This window comes from Aquila chrysaetos, chromosome 14 (genome assembly GCF_900496995.4).
Source record: "Aquila chrysaetos chrysaetos chromosome 14, bAquChr1.4, whole genome shotgun sequence".
Classification (NCBI taxonomy): Eukaryota; Metazoa; Chordata; class Aves; order Accipitriformes; family Accipitridae; genus Aquila; species Aquila chrysaetos.
Window position 1 is genome coordinate 24,139,396 of NC_044017.1, and position 18,977 is coordinate 24,158,372.

The following is an 18,977-nucleotide window of genomic DNA, read 5'->3' on the forward strand; positions in this document are numbered from 1 at the left end:
GAGGCCGCAGGTTGAAATTTGAACTGGCCAATCGAGACGCGCCAGGTACACCGAGGTGACCCTCCTGGCCAAGAGAATTAAACGACCACAGGTCAGATTCGACAGGGGTATGAACGGGGTCCCGCCGGAGGACACGTGGGCAGTCCTCCTCGGAGCAGCGGGTCTGCAGTCGGGGACTCCCCCTCGGGCCGGGCACCGCCCCAGGTAACTCCTCGAGGGAGAGAGCCCTCAGCTTTAGGTGAGTGATACGCGCGTTTTGAGCCATCACATTAACTCTTGGGGATTCTTAAGTCGGCCGTGTAGTATTAATTCTCTTTACATCATTGAGCCTGTGGTTTTATAAAATGTTACTGGACTTCTAACTAACTTTTGCTAAAGAATAAATCTGAGTCTTAACACCTGTTGGATTTGGTTAGTCGTGCCTCCATAACTATGTCCCATTTAACGAGGGCTTTGCTTGGTTAAACCAAGGTGGACCCAACTAAGCTAAATCTATGATAACTCCCAGTTGCAAAGCTGTGATCTCAGCTTTTCCTTCAGAGAGTTTTGTTCTTTGGCATTTGATTTTGCCAAAGAATTGCAAAGCAGGTCAGCATGTCTACGTCCAAATATTATTGCCACATTATCAGAGAAATAATAGTGTGAATTCAAGTACCATTTTATATTGTTCAATACGGAAACAGACTAGAATATGGGAAGATATGAATTCGTCAACTTCCTTCTAACTCCACTTAGGTAAGTGGAGCTAAACGTGTGTGACAGAATTATAATCAAATCTTTTAGATAGTGAGATCAGGATTAGACCCAATACATTACAGCAGGAAATAAATGGGAGGATGGAAGCAATTAGACTGTTGGTTTTCTGGTTTGGTTTTTTTTTTTTTTTTTAATATGGTACACATGGGTATTTATAAGAGTATAAGCATATACATGAACTCATAAAAATTACACGGATCTAAACTTTATCTCAGGAGAATGAAATTCATTAATATTTAACAGCATACTTCTGAAAGTGTACTAGCATGATGCAAATTATTAAGCCTATTTGATTTAGCTTCTTACTTTCCTATGCCCTTAAATAAGAAATATTATAATGAGCTAGAAGTGTGTGAGACATTTGCACTAGCTATCAATATCTATAATAAAGATCATCTTTAGACACAAGAAAATTGACATTTTTTATGATTAAAAAAAAATCCAATTCCTTTAAATGCATTGGTATTATAAGGTGAAATGTGTATGTGTGTGTATATTTGTATGTCTTTATATTTTCCAGTGTTCTATATACTCTTGAAAGGTTACTTTTTCCCCGGTTAGATTAGAAGTGCATTATCTTCTAGGAGAACGTTTTAAACTCTTTGGGTCACTAGAAAGTATTCTGGTTCAGAGACTCATTTTGTCATTTTTTCTGTTCAAGACAGTCAAAACTTGCCCTTCTCTGCCCATGGCAGTGGAAAATAAGGAATAATTTTGTACTGTGAAACAAAAATCAGCAAACTAAAAAACCTTGCTGATACAGAGCAAGGTGGAGCAAGCGTTAACTTGGCATTTTTTAAAATTATAGAGACCATAGTGTCATTGCCTCTGTACCAGATCCAATACTGTGATGATCTTCACAAGACCTGCAAAAAAGCAGTGTTGTAAAAAAAACCTGCCTCCCTTACAAAACTCTCTCACCTAAAACCTGAAAAAAAAATAATTTTTAGGCAGACTGAATTATTCCTTAACAATATTCATTGGAGTCAAAAATGTATTTGTGTCAGGGAGCAGTGAGGGCTGACTGCTTGCTAAAGGAAGGTGAGATAGGAGCCAAGGGTGGCACCAGTATGGGCAGTGCCCCCACCAACTGGGCAAAGTCGTACAGGGTCTGAGCACAGGAGGCAGAGCTGGGGGCTGGCAACAGGGTCCATCCAAAACCCCCAACATAGCAAGGGGAGCCAACGCGGCTGGGGCTAGGTGAGCCCATGGAGGTCCACTTGGGAGAAAAAGGAGTCAGAAGGCAGGTACACCTATAATGTGTCAGTACAGGATGTGAATGGTGCTCCTGGCCCCAGGGGCACGCTGTGGCTGGGGATCCCCTGTAATGCCACTCAAGGCCAGTAAGGTCTTTTATTGCCCTCAGTGCCCTGTAAGTGTGAATATTTTGTAAATAAGCTAAAATGATGCCTTGTTGCCCAAAGATATTCATCAGAGGCAGTATTAACAGAAGTTGCCCCACTGGATCATATGGAGGTCATGATTCAAAATTGCAGTATAACAGATACAGCAGGCTAAAATGATTTGACCACATACTACAAACCACTGATTTACTCACTGGGAAGTTTTAAATCTGTGTTAAAAAAAACCCAAAAGTTGATACGTTTTGGACAACCTGTCTTTAGGCCAGGCTGGATCCAGACTAATTTTTTGTCTTCCCACAGAAAATATAACAGTACATAAACATCATATCTGCAAGGGATATTATGGTGTGCTGATTGAACAAAAAAGTGATTATGTTCTGATGTCAGAGGAAGATTAACTATGTATTTGTGGCTGATCTGGCAGCACACAGGTTCAGTATGAAAGGCAATGGAAACAAAGCCCTACATATGTGGAGATTTCCCTACTTCAAACAAAATAAATAATTCTGATATGAACGTAAATTTGGATTGTTAGAAGATACTCACTTTAAATAACTGTTATTCATAATCTCACAGGCACACTGCTCAAACAATATTTCAACAAAAACCTGAAGGCAATTATTTTAGCGTATTTTCTCTTTACTTTCAGATCTGTAAAGATCTAATATCTCAGCATGATTTTTAATATTGGAACTTCCAGCATCCACCATGCTGCATATTTCTGTGCTATAGATAACATAGAACAAATTCTGCAATAAGTTCTTTTTTCAGAATGACTAAATAACTCAGAGTGACTTGTTGGTTGTCTAAAGTTTTCCTTTTTTGTGTTTTTTTTAGTTTCTCCTGTTCTATTGTTAAGTTATATTAGACAAAGCATTTTGTCAGTGACTTTTTAATGCCAAATGACTGAAATAATTGATCAGTGCTTATGTTTTTGAGGTTTGTTTGTTGCTTTGGGTTTTTTTTCCTTTTAATTGCTTTTAACGAGATTTAATTTTATGAACATTGTGTTGGTCAATAATTTTCAACATCTGAGCCCTGAGTCTTGTTGCAGCTGGAAAAAACCCAGTGTTTTATTACTCTGTTATGTCTGTATACTATCTTTTTTCAGGGTTGCCATAATAATGTATGATTGTTTCTCTTATCAAGATATCATCACACATTTTAACAGATTAATTCTCACCCTACATCTTCAGGAAAAAGTAAGTCCATTCCTCCTCTTTACCCCATTGTATGAGTATGAAATTGAGGTACTGTCGTGGTTTAACCCCAGCCAGCAACTAAGCACCACGCAGCCGCTCACTCACTCCCCCCCCACCCAGTGGGATGGGGGAGAAAATCGGGAAAAAGAAGCAAAACCCACGGGTTGAGATAAGAACAGTTTAATAGAACAGAAAAGAAGAAACGGATAATGATAATGATAACACTAATAAAATGACAACAGCAATAATGAAAGGATTGGAATGTACAAATGATGCGCAGTGCAATTGCTCACCACCCGCCGACCGGCACCCAGCTAGTCCCCCGAGCAGCGATTCCCCGCCCCCACTTCCCAGTTCCTATACTAGATGGGACGTCATATGGTATGGAATACCCTGTTGGCCAGTTTGGGTCAGGTGCCCTGGCTGTGTCCTGTGCCAACTTCTTGTTTCCCTCCAGCTTTCTCGCTGGCTGGGCATGAGAAGCTGAAAAATCCTTGACATTAGTCTAAACACTACTAGCAGCAACTGAAAACATCAGTGTTATCAACATTCTTCTCATACTGAACTCAAAACATAGCACCATACCAGCTACTAGGAAGACAGTTAACTCTATCCCAGCTGAAACTAGGACAGGTACAAATCCAATAGTAAGCCAAGGTTACATGAGAAGTCTGCAACAGGGCATTTTGCTTTTCTACTTTCTCCCTGATAAAAAATGTCTTTCTTAAAGACCTGAGCAAATTAAAAAAAAAAATAAAAATCACATGGCAATAAAATGAGAAATTGGTTCAGCACAGAAGAAAAATGGTGAAACTATTAATTCAGTGACATTTCAGAATCAGTTAAGCGTAAGCAAAGTAGTCCATAATTTTATATTTTTCACCAGTTCTTCTTTTAATTGTAATGGTGAATGCTTTAAACATAATATCTTAATTTGTGTTAAGCCCTGCATTTCATCCTAGTTCTTTGTTTTCCTAGATATTGTCAATGTAGAATTGTTACAAGTTATCGGATTTTGTACCATTTTCTGTACCTTTCTTTTCATTCAACAGACAGATTAACTTCTATGAAGTAATACATAAACGTATATATATCTGTGTTGTCTTATATATGATCCTGAAACTCAGACATCACTTGTTCACCTCTTTGTACGACAGTGACATTTTACTGGTTTATTCCCACTATTCATTGAATCAGGGATCAGAATCCACCACATCACTCTTCTTCCTCACCGAAACCTGTGACTCATTTGCTCTAGCAAAGTGCATATTGAGTTATCCCATGCAAAATACAAATCTTCATCCTGCTGTCCAGTTACACAGAGGACAAACATGGTGTTAGTGAGCTCCTGAGCTGTGGATAAAGGGTGCCACACCTGCCAGCCACATTTTGTGCAGAGATTAATCTGGTAAGCATCTAATTACTGTAACTATAGGATGGGGTCTTGCAAGTAAGACAGCTGTATGTTAAAATAAAGCTGTAGGTGCTGAACTGGTCAACATTGCCAAACAGGTATGCCCCTGGCCATGCACAGAAATGTAGCAAGAACTTCCAGTGAAATGTCATGGGGGAAACTCCAGCTACCACATATTTCCAAGGCTAAATGGAGTCTGTGTTGGGGCTTTGAGGATCCGAATTAAGCAGCTGTAAGGAAAATGTTTAAATTGTTCCTTGTACCCCTGTGAATCCAGTTAAAGATTATTAAACCAGGTAGGAGATAACTCTTCACATTCATGATGAGGCACAAATGTATAGTAACAATTATAGGGTGCAGGAGGTGGGGGAAAGTAGCTAGTTAGTTTCCCTTAGGGCTTGTAAAAGTCATATAGGGTGGGTAGTTATCAAGGAAATATAGTTTGGAAAACCAGAAGATCTTTCTCCAGTCCTCCTCACTTATCATATCATTCAGCAACAAGGACTATCTAATGAGCTTTCTGATGAGACCATAGCTCTTAGAAGAGCGGTGTGGCTGGGGAAGACAGAACACTTGCAAACTGGTTTGCATACAATTCATAGGAAGGCATTTTTGTCTCACTTTTAGACATAGTTCTTTCAATATTCAAGGCTCTGCCTGTTTAAAACATCTCATAAGTTTCCCTCATTTGCTGTCTTCATTAAAGGAAGTAAAGTTTTGGAAAATGTCCATGGATCTCTATCTTGCTCACTGGCAGATTTTCTTTCAAAAGCAGGCATGAAAGACATCTGAAAATCTGACAGGGAAAGAGAAGGGAGTTTTCCGCTGGTTCATTTGCAAGTTTATACTTTCAGAAGTAGCTAAGTAAGAAAAAAATCTTTCCTTTTAAAAATTCCTTTTTTAAAAAAATGTATACATTATTCACAATAGCGTATGTAAATGTAGGTATGTAAATGCATAGGTAGAGGTACAAACCTAACAAATTTAAGCAAAAGAATGCGAGTGTGGTAATGTCTGAAAATAATCATAAAATATCCTGAACAAGTGTGCTTGATTGTTAGCAATTCAGATAACAACTATTCTCTTTATTCTGAAGGTATTGCTTAGTGACACTCAAAGAGAGAAGAAATATATTCTTCACTACTCTCAAATGGTTTCAAAATGTTCACTATGTTTTTCTCACCCACCTTTTCTGCAGAATTCCAAACTCTCTGTAATTCTGAGAAAATAAAATGTCATGTGTTTTATAATATTTTATAATTGATGGAATAATTTTAAATCCTTTTATTTATTTATTTATTTATTTTTCTTCAGGTGAAACTTGAAGCAAAGACAAGGAAAGCTACAAAATAGAAGCACCATTGTCTGAGTCTCCATAAAAAAAAATGGTAGTTTGTTGCTTATTGAGCTGTTTGTTTGGCTAAGAGTCTCTTCTCTTAAAACACAGTTTAAAAAGTGATTTATGCCTTTTCACAAGAATAAATGTGCATTTTAGTTAGTATCTCTCTTTCTGCAATCTACAGCTCCCAAGAAATAGTGCTGTTCCACAGCAGCCTCCTAATAACTACAATTACTAATATTTTAGCATAAACCAATTCAGTAGTAATATGCATAGGCAGCTCACTTTGTGTCCCTGCTATTTCATGAGCACAGCTGGGGTGTTGTCAAAAGTAAAGAACAGGTATAAGCCCTTAGCAAAAGGAAGAGGCTCACTTACACCTGTGGAAGAACGCTTGGAGAAGCAAGGGCCCGTCATTGGGATGACTATTTAGCCTATCCATGTTAATGTGTCTGCTTCAGATGGCAGATGCCAGACACTTTAATTGTCTTATTTGAAGCACACAGCCATTTTGACTAAGAGTTCTTGATTTTTCCGAAGGTAATCAAGGGAGCACGGGGATTTTGTACTTTGGAGTTTAAGCAGGCTAGAAAATATAATAGAGATTATTTATCTCAGACTAAAGATCTTAACAGCATTCTGGGGACTGATAGACTACACAAAAAATAATATTCCTTCAAAAGTTTTTCTCAGTTCGAATGTATTCAATGTGCCATTTCTGTGCGTCTTAGAAACCAGGAAAGAATGGTGAAGTTGGTTTCTTGAAACACTAATTTGGAAATAGAATATTATATTATGCATGGGTTTATGAAATTATGATCTGGCTATAAAAGATTCAAGAGTAACTCATAAAAAGGTAACTGCAGTTCTCTGACATGAGGCAAACAGTTTCGTAAAGGTGGTCATTATGTAAACATTTTGGTATTGAATATTGAAGGCCTAGTTCTGCTTTTAGTGAAATAAACATCATCACTGACTATATTCAGTAGGTGATATGTCTCCAGATGTCTTTATTTTTCATCCTTTTACAGTAAAAAAGAAAGTCTTTATAGTAAGATGGTTTGTAAAATTTCACATTCTGTATGGACATTCTATAATTGTTTTTATGACATAAGAACAGGAGACATCATGACATTTATTCACAGCTGAAAATAAGAACTAGACTCTCAGATGTGAAGGGACCTTGTAACAGATAACCTGTCTGTCTGAACTAGTTCTGTTATCTGGAGCAAAAGGAACAAGAAGCAATTCTTCCTGTCCCTCATCCTGTCAACATATCTTGCAAAGAGAAGCTTTGTGTGAAACCAGTCCTGTTTAGAGGGCTTCCCCTACTTGTGCTTAAGATGAGAAACCCAGACTAGAAACCCAGACACCTCTGCCTAGAAGAGATGCGGTGTAACAACAGATGTTAAAGGAGCAAAGACTATTAATTGTCTCAAGGACATTGTCTTTCTCAATCTTCAAAAGATAAAAATACCAGAAAATGAAAACATTGGAATAGAAGACCAAATACACACTTAAGTTATAGAAACAAAAAACAACAAAGAAAGAAAGTTTTCTTCCCAGTAATTACAATACTAGAAGAGGAAAATGCTACGGGGGTAGAAGCTTTTTTTTAAAAAAAACTGTAATCCAAATAGTTTGGTATTTCCAAATGCTGTTCTACCATATCTAGGCCATGGTGAGAACGGTTTTGTAGCAGAGAATGTATTTGAGAACAAATAAGTCACTGCCACTAAAAAAAAAGAAATTATTTAGCCACAACTGAAATTCAGAACTGCCATTTCCTGCCTTCAGCTGCATAGCTGGTAAGTAGATTAATGGAGAGAATCCATGAAGAGGCTTTGAATTTAAACACTATTTGAAATTTCTGGTCGAATGAGAAATCAATATCTCAGATAAAGTACACTGGAAAAGAGAGTGTTGACTCCTTTTGTGGAAAAGGTTTTTAGAACCAGTCTCAGGAGTACAAGTCTTTCCATATGAATAAAGAGAGAAATTGTTGTTCTTTGATATAATATTCAAAAGTAGCACAGCTGGGAAAAGTTTCCGTAACAGGAAGCTTAAAAAAAAAAAAAAAAAGCATGTGATGACATTTGCACTGATTTCTTAAATTCAGTAAGATACTAAACAATTAAAAGAAGGCAAAATTGGGCTCACTTTCTCTTCCAATACGGTATTGGATATTGTCAATGGCTACAAATTGTCAAAGGAAAATTAAAAGCAACAGTAAATTAAAACAGTAGACATAAGCCAAGATATTTATTTTCCATTTAAAACCAATAAAAATAATTTAGAATGAGCACTCAGGAAAGCTTTCACTGCAACCTTACTTTGAAAATACCAATTTACATGCAGGCATTTGTCATTTTACAGTTAAATCATCTTACAAAATGACTTAATGCATTTTTCCTGTAAATAAAGAATCTTTTGTCAAAGAAAGCACTAATGTAAAAACTTTTGCATGATGAAGCAGCATTTTAAAGTGTCAGTTGAAAATAGATCTCCTCTTGGTTTTACTTCCCAGTCTTGGAGGTGATGTCTCCAGGACTTTGCTTTCTTTGGAGTAGTTAACAGAAAGGTTAATACTAGAATATAGATTCTAGTCTGTTCTTTGTGTTTGAAAGACCAACATAGCTCCTGCATTTATGATTAAGACTCCCCTTTTGTTGCACAGTTTGCACCTATGGGCCTTATATTGATAATCCCAGCTAGGATGGAAATGCTGTCATCTCATAACAGCAATATGGTACATCAGGGCTGCGCTGGGATATATGAGTGCATCCAGCAAATGATAATCACATCTAATCATATCACAGATGGTGTCATGGATGATGTCAAAGACCAAAGAAACTGAGTTTATATGATCATATTTCCGACCATTGAAAATACTAAGCTTTTTAATTGAGATATTTTGTTTTAGAGAAATGGATATAATTTCAAAAGAAACCTTTGCTGAGCAGAATAACTCAACAGCATAATCTGAAGACCGTCTTGGCTCATGAAGTAGTTGTTCATTTAGGCCAAATTTTGTTTTGCTTAGAGTAAAGCTTAGCATTCAATTTTAATGAATGACATGCTTTTCAGTTTTGCAAATGAGCCTATTTCAAATTTGAGCCAAATATCTACAACGGGTAAAATCAATAGCCCCTTGAATTGACAGAAAATTAGCAAGGCTTATTAAACTTCATGCATGACTCACTATCCCAGTGCTACATCAAAAGGAAGATGAACAAATAATCCCACTCCTCTTTGAACAGTATCAACGTGAAAAAAGTGATTGAAATAGACATTAGTAAAAAATTTAATGTAAATCTGATTGCCACTATTAATAATAACAATCCAGTTACTATGGGCTTGCTTTAAAATGGTTTTAGGAATATAATCTATTTGTTCTATGTATTCATAAGCACTGCTTCGGTTTGCAGCTGAGTTTTGCATTAGGATTTTTCTGGTATCTTGGATCTTTCTAACCTGCAGTCTTACATGAATTTTCCAAGCTATCAAAATAGTAGACTACTTGGGTTTATTTAGAAATGCACATACTTTTAAAAAGAAAAGACAAAAGAATGCTTTCATTTCCTGCTGCTCACTTGAGTTTACTGTAAACTGCCTGTTTGTCTCTTTCCATAAGCTCTGCACAACAAAAATTGTAGACTCTAGCAATGACTGCTGTCAAGTGAAGAAATAGAGCTGCACACATACATCCACATGTGTGTGAATATTTGCACCAGCTTTGAAAATGCCATATGCCTCTAACAGCTGTTAACACATGCACTCACTTTCTTGTTGTTGTATATCCAAATAGCATACAAAGCATTGAAAACTCCATGACTGTATCTGAAGGGAAGAAGCTGGCAGATCATGCTGTAAATATTTCAGCAATCAGTAAAAATAAATGGCTTAAATTTCATGTATCATAGAAAACCTTTCCAATGGTTGTTCTGTAAGGAAAATATGTTGAAAAAGGATCAGTTCGTGGTTTAAGAGTTAGTGCTGCAGTTTTAAAACATCACTACTGCACCAGCTAATTATAGGCTGATAATTGATAAAAATACTCTGCATTAACTGCAAGGTTACAGGCTTAATTTCTTAATTCGGACCACTCAGTCTTTATTGATGCTGCTGTATTGCCAAAGCCTCACAATTCCCCAGCAAAAAAATTATTTCCCTCTAGGCTCCAGCCGGAAGAGAACAACAGCTCCTCGGTCGCTTTTCTTGTCTGCTTGGATCTTTGCCATAACTTCCCTGGCTGAATCAATGTGCTTTAAAATAGCAGAATTGATTCTCTGATTTCAATGCCATTGTTTTATCTTTCCAACACACAAGGGTACTTGACTTTTTATTCTTTGCTTCTTTTTCTTTCTTCTCTCTCCTTTTGCTTTTTCAGATTATTTTTTTAAACCTACAAAACATTTCTGCTTAGTTGATGAAATATACACTGTGGGTAGCTCTCTCCATGTCCTTTGACCACATAAGCATATAAAACATCTTGTAGGGGAAGCTTCTGTCACTTGGAATTATGAATGCTAACTGGTTTCTTCATCCATGCATATATGGAATTTGAGTAGTTTAGCAGTAGCTGTTGCCACCCACTTGCTGATACAGACGTGTGCTGGATCAGCGCTCTCTATTAACCATGACATGGGTAATCCTTTCCCTGAATACATGTGAAACCTCCAAGGGAGATTTCTCAGTGCATATCCCATAGGATTACACATTGTCACTCCTTCTGTTTGATATTTATAGTGTTACTAAGGGATGCATGTTCAGTATTTTAATGCCAGAGTGATGATGAAATTCATGACTCATTCTGGTTTTTTATGATAAGTCCACACCAAATTTAACTTGTTGGGGTACTGCCATTGATGGTCAGAGTAACAAAATCCAAACATATGCCAGGCCATCTGCAAGGGCAGAAGGAGTTATCTTCCACTGATGTTGAAGTGGCAGTGGCAGATCCCAATGCTAAGCCAGACAACATAGAATCAAGAGAAAATATTAGGTTTTTCAAACAGCTGAAACAGCTTATGAAACATAATGAGAACCTTTCCTCCTCTGACATTAAATACAGCAGAGGAACTGAAGGCTCATAAGTTATGTACTCAAATATCAAGAGCCTGACTTTCTCAGAGAAAGTAAAGCACTAAGATCACAAGGACAAGTGGAAAAATTAAAACAATTAAAATGAAACAAACGTACATTTAAATTCTGAAGTTTGCTTGTCTTAGAAGAAGATTCTCATGAATGCACTGACTTTTGCTAAGCCTTTTAAAAAAGTGAACATAGGGTAGGGAATATATCATCACCCCTTGGGCTGGACAGAGCCCAGGTCAGCTGAAAGGAATTAAATGGAATGAAGAACATCTTGCTTGTTTAAAGTTCTGGCTGTTCAGCGGCATGTTTTGCTCTCATCAACATGAGGAGATTGATGGGAAACATCCAAAATTTTAAATACTGTGAATGCTGGTGCAAATCCTAGATCTATGCTATGCAGCCACAAATTAAGGTAAAGAGAGCTCTTCTTCTATCTCCTTGTTTGATTTCAGAGGTTACATCTGTTCTTTTTCACACCCTTCTGCAGTGGTAGTACATTTCTTCTCAGCTTTTCATTATTAACAATATATAGAATACACACAGCTATTTTCAGTCATCTTGGAGATGTAGATTTTTATCCTTTCTCTGGAGATTATCTCTGCACAGTATTTTGCAAACATAAAAAAGGGGAACTCTGCATGCCTCCACATATTTGACATGGCAAACCTTAAATGTTTGGGGGTTTAGTTGTCAAAATAATCATTTTTATCCTGATGTGATGCTGTCGCTTTTTAAACTAGAGAAGTCATTTAAGCTCTGTGCTCTCCAGGATATATGGCAGATGTGTATTTCCCTTGCCTTCAAGACACTTTCTTCATTTTCTCAATCTCAGCAGGAATTTGTTAAACTTCAAACCTGCTCAATTCCTAACATTTACCTGGAGCCCTTAACTATTATGTGATCTGAGGATCAAGGAACACATGAGAAAAGATATGAAGCAAAAGGAGCATTATTACATTTTTACCCTGGCAAACGAGTAAACTCTGTACTTGTTTTCTGAAGGACAACTGAAGGACACTTGTTTTCTTTCTTATTCTTAGTAATTTTTTTTTAATTGCTGGAAAGCCAGTATGTGGTTTGATATAACTCATCGTAAAACCATCCCAGCTATTTTGTTTGTAGTACAGTTACACAAGAGACTAATTTTGTCAATCATATGCAATAGTAACTAGTAATTTTTCTTAAAGGTAACATAAAAAGGCAAAGTAACCCGCAACTTTTGTAATTTAAGCAGACAAAGAGCATATGTGTAGTACCATCAATGGCAAAATAAAAAAATCAAAGACTAAAAAGTCCTGCTAAAATTGACCTCTCTTAAGTTCAGTTATGCAAACTGACTTTTCCTACTCCTTTCTCTGCTAACAAGTTGCTTTATAATAAACAGTAGCATATAGCTTAGTATACTTCAGTATATTACGTCCCAAAGTACTAATTCCCAATCAAGTCAGTGATTGACTTTGACAAGCATTTTAATTCATTTTGCTGCCTATTTGTAATGTAAAAATTCACAACTATGAGAACCATTGCAAGTAAACCATGTGCTGATTCTCCCACTTTCTTGTTATCAAAGTGTGACTAGATGTTATAGAAAAGAAACCCTCCAAATGCACGATAACCATCAGTAGAACTGGATTATATTCACTCAAGTGTTCTAAAGGAATCGAGATAGATTGACTCTGCTGCCTGCAGCCTGTCATTTAGAACTGTCTTGATGCACAAGAAAGGAAGGGGTCAAACATGACATCAGGTTTTAGAAAAGGTTCTGGTGGGCATCCAGACAACTACAGATGAGTGTAAAATTTGCCTAAATTTGTAGCAATTATATTAAAGAACAAAATCAGTAAACACATAAATCTAACCATAAAGGCAATACTTTTTTTTAAAAAAAGTGATAGGGATTTTATAAATGCTTTATAAACCAAATCAGTTGTTTTGACAGAGTCAATTAGCATGTTGCTGGTGAAGATGAAGTTGAGAGTTCACTGTGATTTCTAAAAGGCACTCAGCAAGGTCTTTCACTAACAGTTGTCATAGAATTTAGGGTGCTATGAAATAGCAGGTGGAGTCCTTACATTGATAGGTAACTGGTAAAAGGATAGGAAAGAAAGATAAGACAGGGTAATAGAGAAATAAAAATTTAGCTTTCTCACTTGAGAGAATTTACTGTGATTACTCCTAAGGAATTGTTGTTAGCATGTCCTTAAATCATTTGGAAAAAAGAGCACATAAGGAAAGTAAAGTTTTCCTTAGCAAAAAAAACCCATACATGAATCTTTTGTTACAGTGTCACGTGGAGTCTCATAGAAAAATTATTCAAAATTTTTTATGTGGATGTTCACTGTCATACTGTATGAGTATGTACATTGTCACTGTAAAATAGCCAGAGGAATAATAAATAAAAATTTATGTGAGAGAGCTGCAGAACTGGTAGTGAGTTGGAAGATGAAGACTGAGATTGATTTGGAAGAGAGAGGGCAATGCCCAGCTGCAGAGACCTTAGTTGATTATATACTAGAAATAAAAATTTTTTATTCAAATGTTATACTAAGGAAAAGGTTTTGTCCCTCTGTCATAAAGTGCATTAGTATTAGGAGATAGCATATGAGCAGTCTCCTAACATTTCATAATCTTTGAAATCATTTAATTTTGTACCAGATGTCTGATAAAGAGATGCTACCTCATTAATTTTTTTTGCACAAAACCAAAATTGTAATTCTTGTCAAAGTCCTTTGTAGGGTCAGAGTTATGCCATTGACTGAAGGCTTCAAGGAGAATAATGACAAAAAAGTAAATTCTTTTCAGAATTTGACCTATAATGCTTTGGAGACCTTCAGATGTTCTTTTTCCATTGATACTTATTTTAGAAGAAGCAATTTGGGCCACACTCACATTTGTCAGAGTTAAGATCCTAGAATGTAGGTGTTCTGGCATCTAGATCACATATCTAAATTAATCATACTAGATCTTCTCCAAAGAAAATGGAAATTATATACCTGAACCTATGTAAAAGAAAAAACCAGCAACTTAGTCCATGGGCAGGGATATCATTGTATCATGAGCCTGCAATATGGCTCATTTTAATCATGACAACAGCAAGATGTAATCAAAGACATTTTTATGTTTCTGCTTAAACTTACCTGATCATTTCAAATGTGTATGGTCATACATTAGTGATTGCAAGAGTGAAAGAAACAAGATAATACAGATGAAACATGCAGGGAAGTTAGAAACATCTGAGAAATAATGAAATGTGGTTCAGAATAGAAGATGTAAAATAATACATCTTGGAGAAAGTATTCTCAAATGCAATTCAAAGGGAGGGAGAGCCTTGGAAAGCTGTAATGCTGAAAAATATCTAGGGATGATGGATAGTAGATAGTAAATTAGATATTGAGCTTGCAATGTAATAGGAAGGCACAAAAAGACCACCCAAGCTTAGGCTGCACATACGGGAAAAGCATGTCATAATCTCTATGAGCACTGTTGAAACCACTACAAGAATAGTGGGTGCATTTCTGAGTTTTGGCTACTGAAATGCCACAAGAGTTGAAATAAAGATGAGGAAAACCACACATACAAACAACTGAAAAGTTGGTGGGATTACTTTTACATGTTAAGTAAACAACACCTCTGGAAATAATTTCTTGATATAAATACCAAGTGATGAAATATTTTGGGATTGTCATGAAAACTTATGCAAAATGAAATAAGGAGACAAAGAGAAATAAAATAGTTATGAAGGGAACAGGTAGTAAGGAAATGCTCAGTAGCTGTTGAAAGGTATTGTTGGAAAAAAATTAAGCTTACGAGTTCCTGTTCACATATCATATATGCAGAATGCAGTCTGCTGGAATTTATTATCCCTTCCCTAAGTACCTCAAAGATAAATGTTTGTATGTGAGTTAAATAGCCAAGACTCCCTTTGGAGAAAGATGTAGGCATCCCCAGAGGATGATTCTTCTCATGCTTAATTAGATATCCATGATAGGTCCGATTAATCACTTTCAGGAAATGACTATGTTGGAGGTGCCTACAGTAAGTAGCTCAGTTAGACACCTCAGTTATTATGTTTAAAGATAAGTGAGATGAATCCCATGCAAGGTAGCCAAATTATGCTTTGTACAAATATTTAATGTAACTATATTAATTTAAACCTTATTAAAACTTAAATGGAAAACTTATCAATAAAATGTTGTACTTGTAGTTTTGTTAAATTTTAGTTTCATTTAAATGCTGTTCTTGCATCTTAATCCTTCCTTGTCATCATTTGTCCTCTTTTATATCTACTTAGTATTTAGAAATAAAGATCTCCTGGGTAGGGATCATATTTAAAGTATTAGGTGCTAGCCTCATTGTTGGTGTTGTAAAAATACTTAATAATATATCCTAATGATTTTATAATAATGCAAGAAAAAAAATAAGCTAGATAATAGGACAAAAGTATCTCTTGGTGAAGCTCACTTGAAATCTTAGATCCAAGAGAAATGGCAGATTTACCTGCATGACAAGCACTTTGCAGTACATGATAGGGGTTACTGTGCATTGTGCAGCAAGGTCTTAGAAGATGAAAACTTGTAGCTTGCTTTGAATATACATATATTACAGAGGCACTATTACTTATTTTACACCTCAGATATTTGTGTTAGTACCTTGAAATCGGGATGTCTAGTAGCAAAAGGGACATTTGAGAGTTTCACCATTTTTTTCCCCATGTTTCTTATTTGCTGTAGATAGCTGTCACCTGTATTAATATGTTGTGTAACAAATTTTGATAGTGATTCATCACATAATCTTACATTACCTACCTTTCTTGACCAGGACAACAAAAATTACTTCTCTAAATATGTATGAAGTAACTCAAACAATGTGCAAGCAATGGTAGCACTGGATTATTTTTTTTTTCCCCAGCTTATAGTAATTCTGGCACTACTGGAAGTAACTCTAAATGTTTCACTAAAACATTCTAAACCTCAGTGTGAGGTGTAATATTCCTCATGCTGACTTAGCACATTTGGAGAGGTAACTTACATCATCTTGGCAAATAGAATTGCAGTCCTCTATTTCTGAATGCTTTCATCAGCTATGAGGAAGATGGGAATATATAAAAGATGGAATTTTATGTGAAATCTTTTCTTAAAAAATACATTTTTTTTGCTTTTGCTAGATTTCCATTGGTATGAAATGCTTAATTTAGTTTTATGCTACAAAGGTGAATTCATCTGGCAATTTTTTGAATCTCTGTCAATTGATAAATATTCCATTTTCTGATGGATATATACCTGTACATATTAAGTACATTATTATATTGTAATTAACATTGATTTGAAGAAAATAGCTTGAATCAATCTTATTTCAGTCCCAAAAGTCATTAGTATTATTTACAATTTACCACTGCATAAAATAAATCAAAGCTCAACCCTTCATTAAGAGTTGTCCAGCTAGATGTCTTTTATGTGACAGTTTTGTGTATACAAAGATCAACATAGCACATTACAGAAAGTCAGAAAACCTTGAGTCATAAATATATAGAGCTTAAAAAAGAGTGACTATTAAATCACCCTATTCTGACCTCTGTCAGAAAATATTAAAAGTTTTTTCCAGAAATTAGTACTGAATACCTAAATCTCCCTGTTAGCTTTTCCTTAGAGAGGCTATAGTCCCATGTGCTGTAGGTTGAAAGTACACATACAGATTGTTAAATCAAAGCTGTAACTATAAAGTCTCTAAGTTTTCATCATTTTTACCACAAACTGAACTTTGGTTTTAATAACACTTCAGAAACGTATTACTTCCTCTAAAGGGGCCGATAATGTGTATTAACTGAGATGATACTTTATATAGCAACTAATTTTGGTTGCTAGATAATTTTTAAGACCAACACCACTCATTGATCAGAACTGTTGGTAAATTTCTAGTATAGATCAAAAAAAAAAAAAAATTGAAAGGTTAATTACAAAAGTGCTTTTTCTTTGGGATAACCTATCTCAAAGGCCTGAATACGTTGACTTGTATTGCTACCTTATAGGAATTCAAGATAGCATGAAGCACATCAAATTCAATAAACCCTAGTAAAGCACAGAATACCAAAAATCACAGAATGGTTGAGGTTGGAAGGGACCTCTCGAAGTCATCTGGTCTAACCCCCCTGCTTGGCCAGGGACACCTAAAGCAGGCTGCCCAGGACCACCACATCCGGATAATTTTTGAATATTTCCAACAAGGGAGAATCCACAGCCTCCCTGGGCAACCTGTGACGGTGCTCAGTCACCCTCCCAGTGAAAAAGTATTTCCTGATCTTCAGAGGGAACCTCCTGTGTTTCAGTTTGTGTCCATTGCCTCTGGTCCTGTCACTGGCCACCACTGAAAAGAGTCTGGCTCCATCCTCTTTGCACCCTCCCTTCAGGTATTTATATACATTGAGAAGATCCACCCTGAAACTGCTCTTTTCTAGGCTAAACTGTCCCAGCTCTCAGCTTTTCCTCCTAGGACTCATGCTCCAGCCCCTTAGTCATCTTTGTGGCCCTTCATTGGACTCTCTCCAGCATGTCCACGTCCCATACTGGGGAGCCCAGAACTGGACACAGCACTCCAGATGTCTCACCAGTGCTGAGTAGAGGGGAAGGATCACCTCCCTCGACCTGCTGGCAATATTTTGTCTAATGCAGTCCAGGATACCATTAACCTTCTTTTCCGCAAGGGCACATCGCTTGCTCCTGTTCAACTCGGTGTGCCCCAGGACCCCCAGGTTCTTTTTTTCGAAGCTGCTTGCCAGCTGAGTGGCCCCCAGCATATGTTGGTGCCTGGGGTTGTTCCTCCCCATATGCAGGACTTTGCATTTCTCCTTGTTGAACTTCATGAGGTTCCCATCAGTCCATTTCTCCAGCCTGTCAAGGTCCCTCTGGATGACAGCACGACCGTCTACTGTATCAGCCACTCCTCCCAGTTTGGTGTTATCAGCAAACTTGCTGCGGGTATACTCTGCCCCATCAACCAGATCATTAAGGAAGATGCTGAACAGGATTGGATCCAGTATTGACCCCTGTGGCACACTGTTAGTTACTGACCTTGAATGAGATGTTATACAAGTGATCACCACCCTGTGGGCCCAGCCGTTCAGCCAGTTTTCAGTCTAGCTCACTGTCTGCTCATCCAGCTCGTACATCAACAGCTTGTCTATGAAGATTCTAGTGGCAGACAGTGTCAAAGGCCTTACCGAAGTCCAGGTTGATAGTATCCACTGCTCTCTCCTCATCTACCAGGCCAGTCCCTTCATCAGAGAAGTTTATCAGGCTGATCAAGCATGACTTCCCCTTGGTAAAGCCATGTTGACTACTTCTGTTTACCTTGTCATTCATGTGCCTGAAAATGGTTTCCAGGATCAGTTGTTCCACCACCTTTCCAGGGTTCAAGGTAAGGCTGACTGGACTGTGGTTCCCTGGGTCCTCCTTTTTACCCTTTTTGAAGACAGAATTGACATTTGCCTTCCTCCAGTTCTCAGGTACCTCATCCAGTCACCATAACTGTTCAAAGATTATCAAGAGTCGCTTCACAATGACATCAGCCAGCTCCCTCAGCACTAGTGGATGCATCCCATCAGGGCCCATGGACTTATATATGTCCAGTTTGCTTAAGTATTCCCTGACCTGATCCTCCTGCACCAAGTGTACGTCTTAGAATCGTAGAAACATAGAATGGTTTGGGTTGGAAGCAACCTTTGAAGGTCATCTAGTCCAACCCCCCTGCAATGAGCAGGGACATCTTCAACTCCATCAGGTTTCTTAGAGCCCCGTCCAACCTGACCTTGG

General features: G+C 37.1%; 1 long non-coding RNA gene across 1 annotated transcript; it reads right to left on the reverse strand.

The window, feature by feature from the left end:
* Positions 1–17,943: 17,943 nt before the first annotated feature.
* Positions 17,944–18,188, reverse strand: LOC121233785. Its single transcript, XR_005933904.1, has 2 exons — positions 18,150–18,188; positions 17,944–18,022 (listed from the first exon to the last, which is right to left on the reverse strand). It is a non-coding gene; the product is annotated as an uncharacterized LOC121233785 (long non-coding RNA).
* Positions 18,189–18,977: the final 789 nt, after the last annotated feature.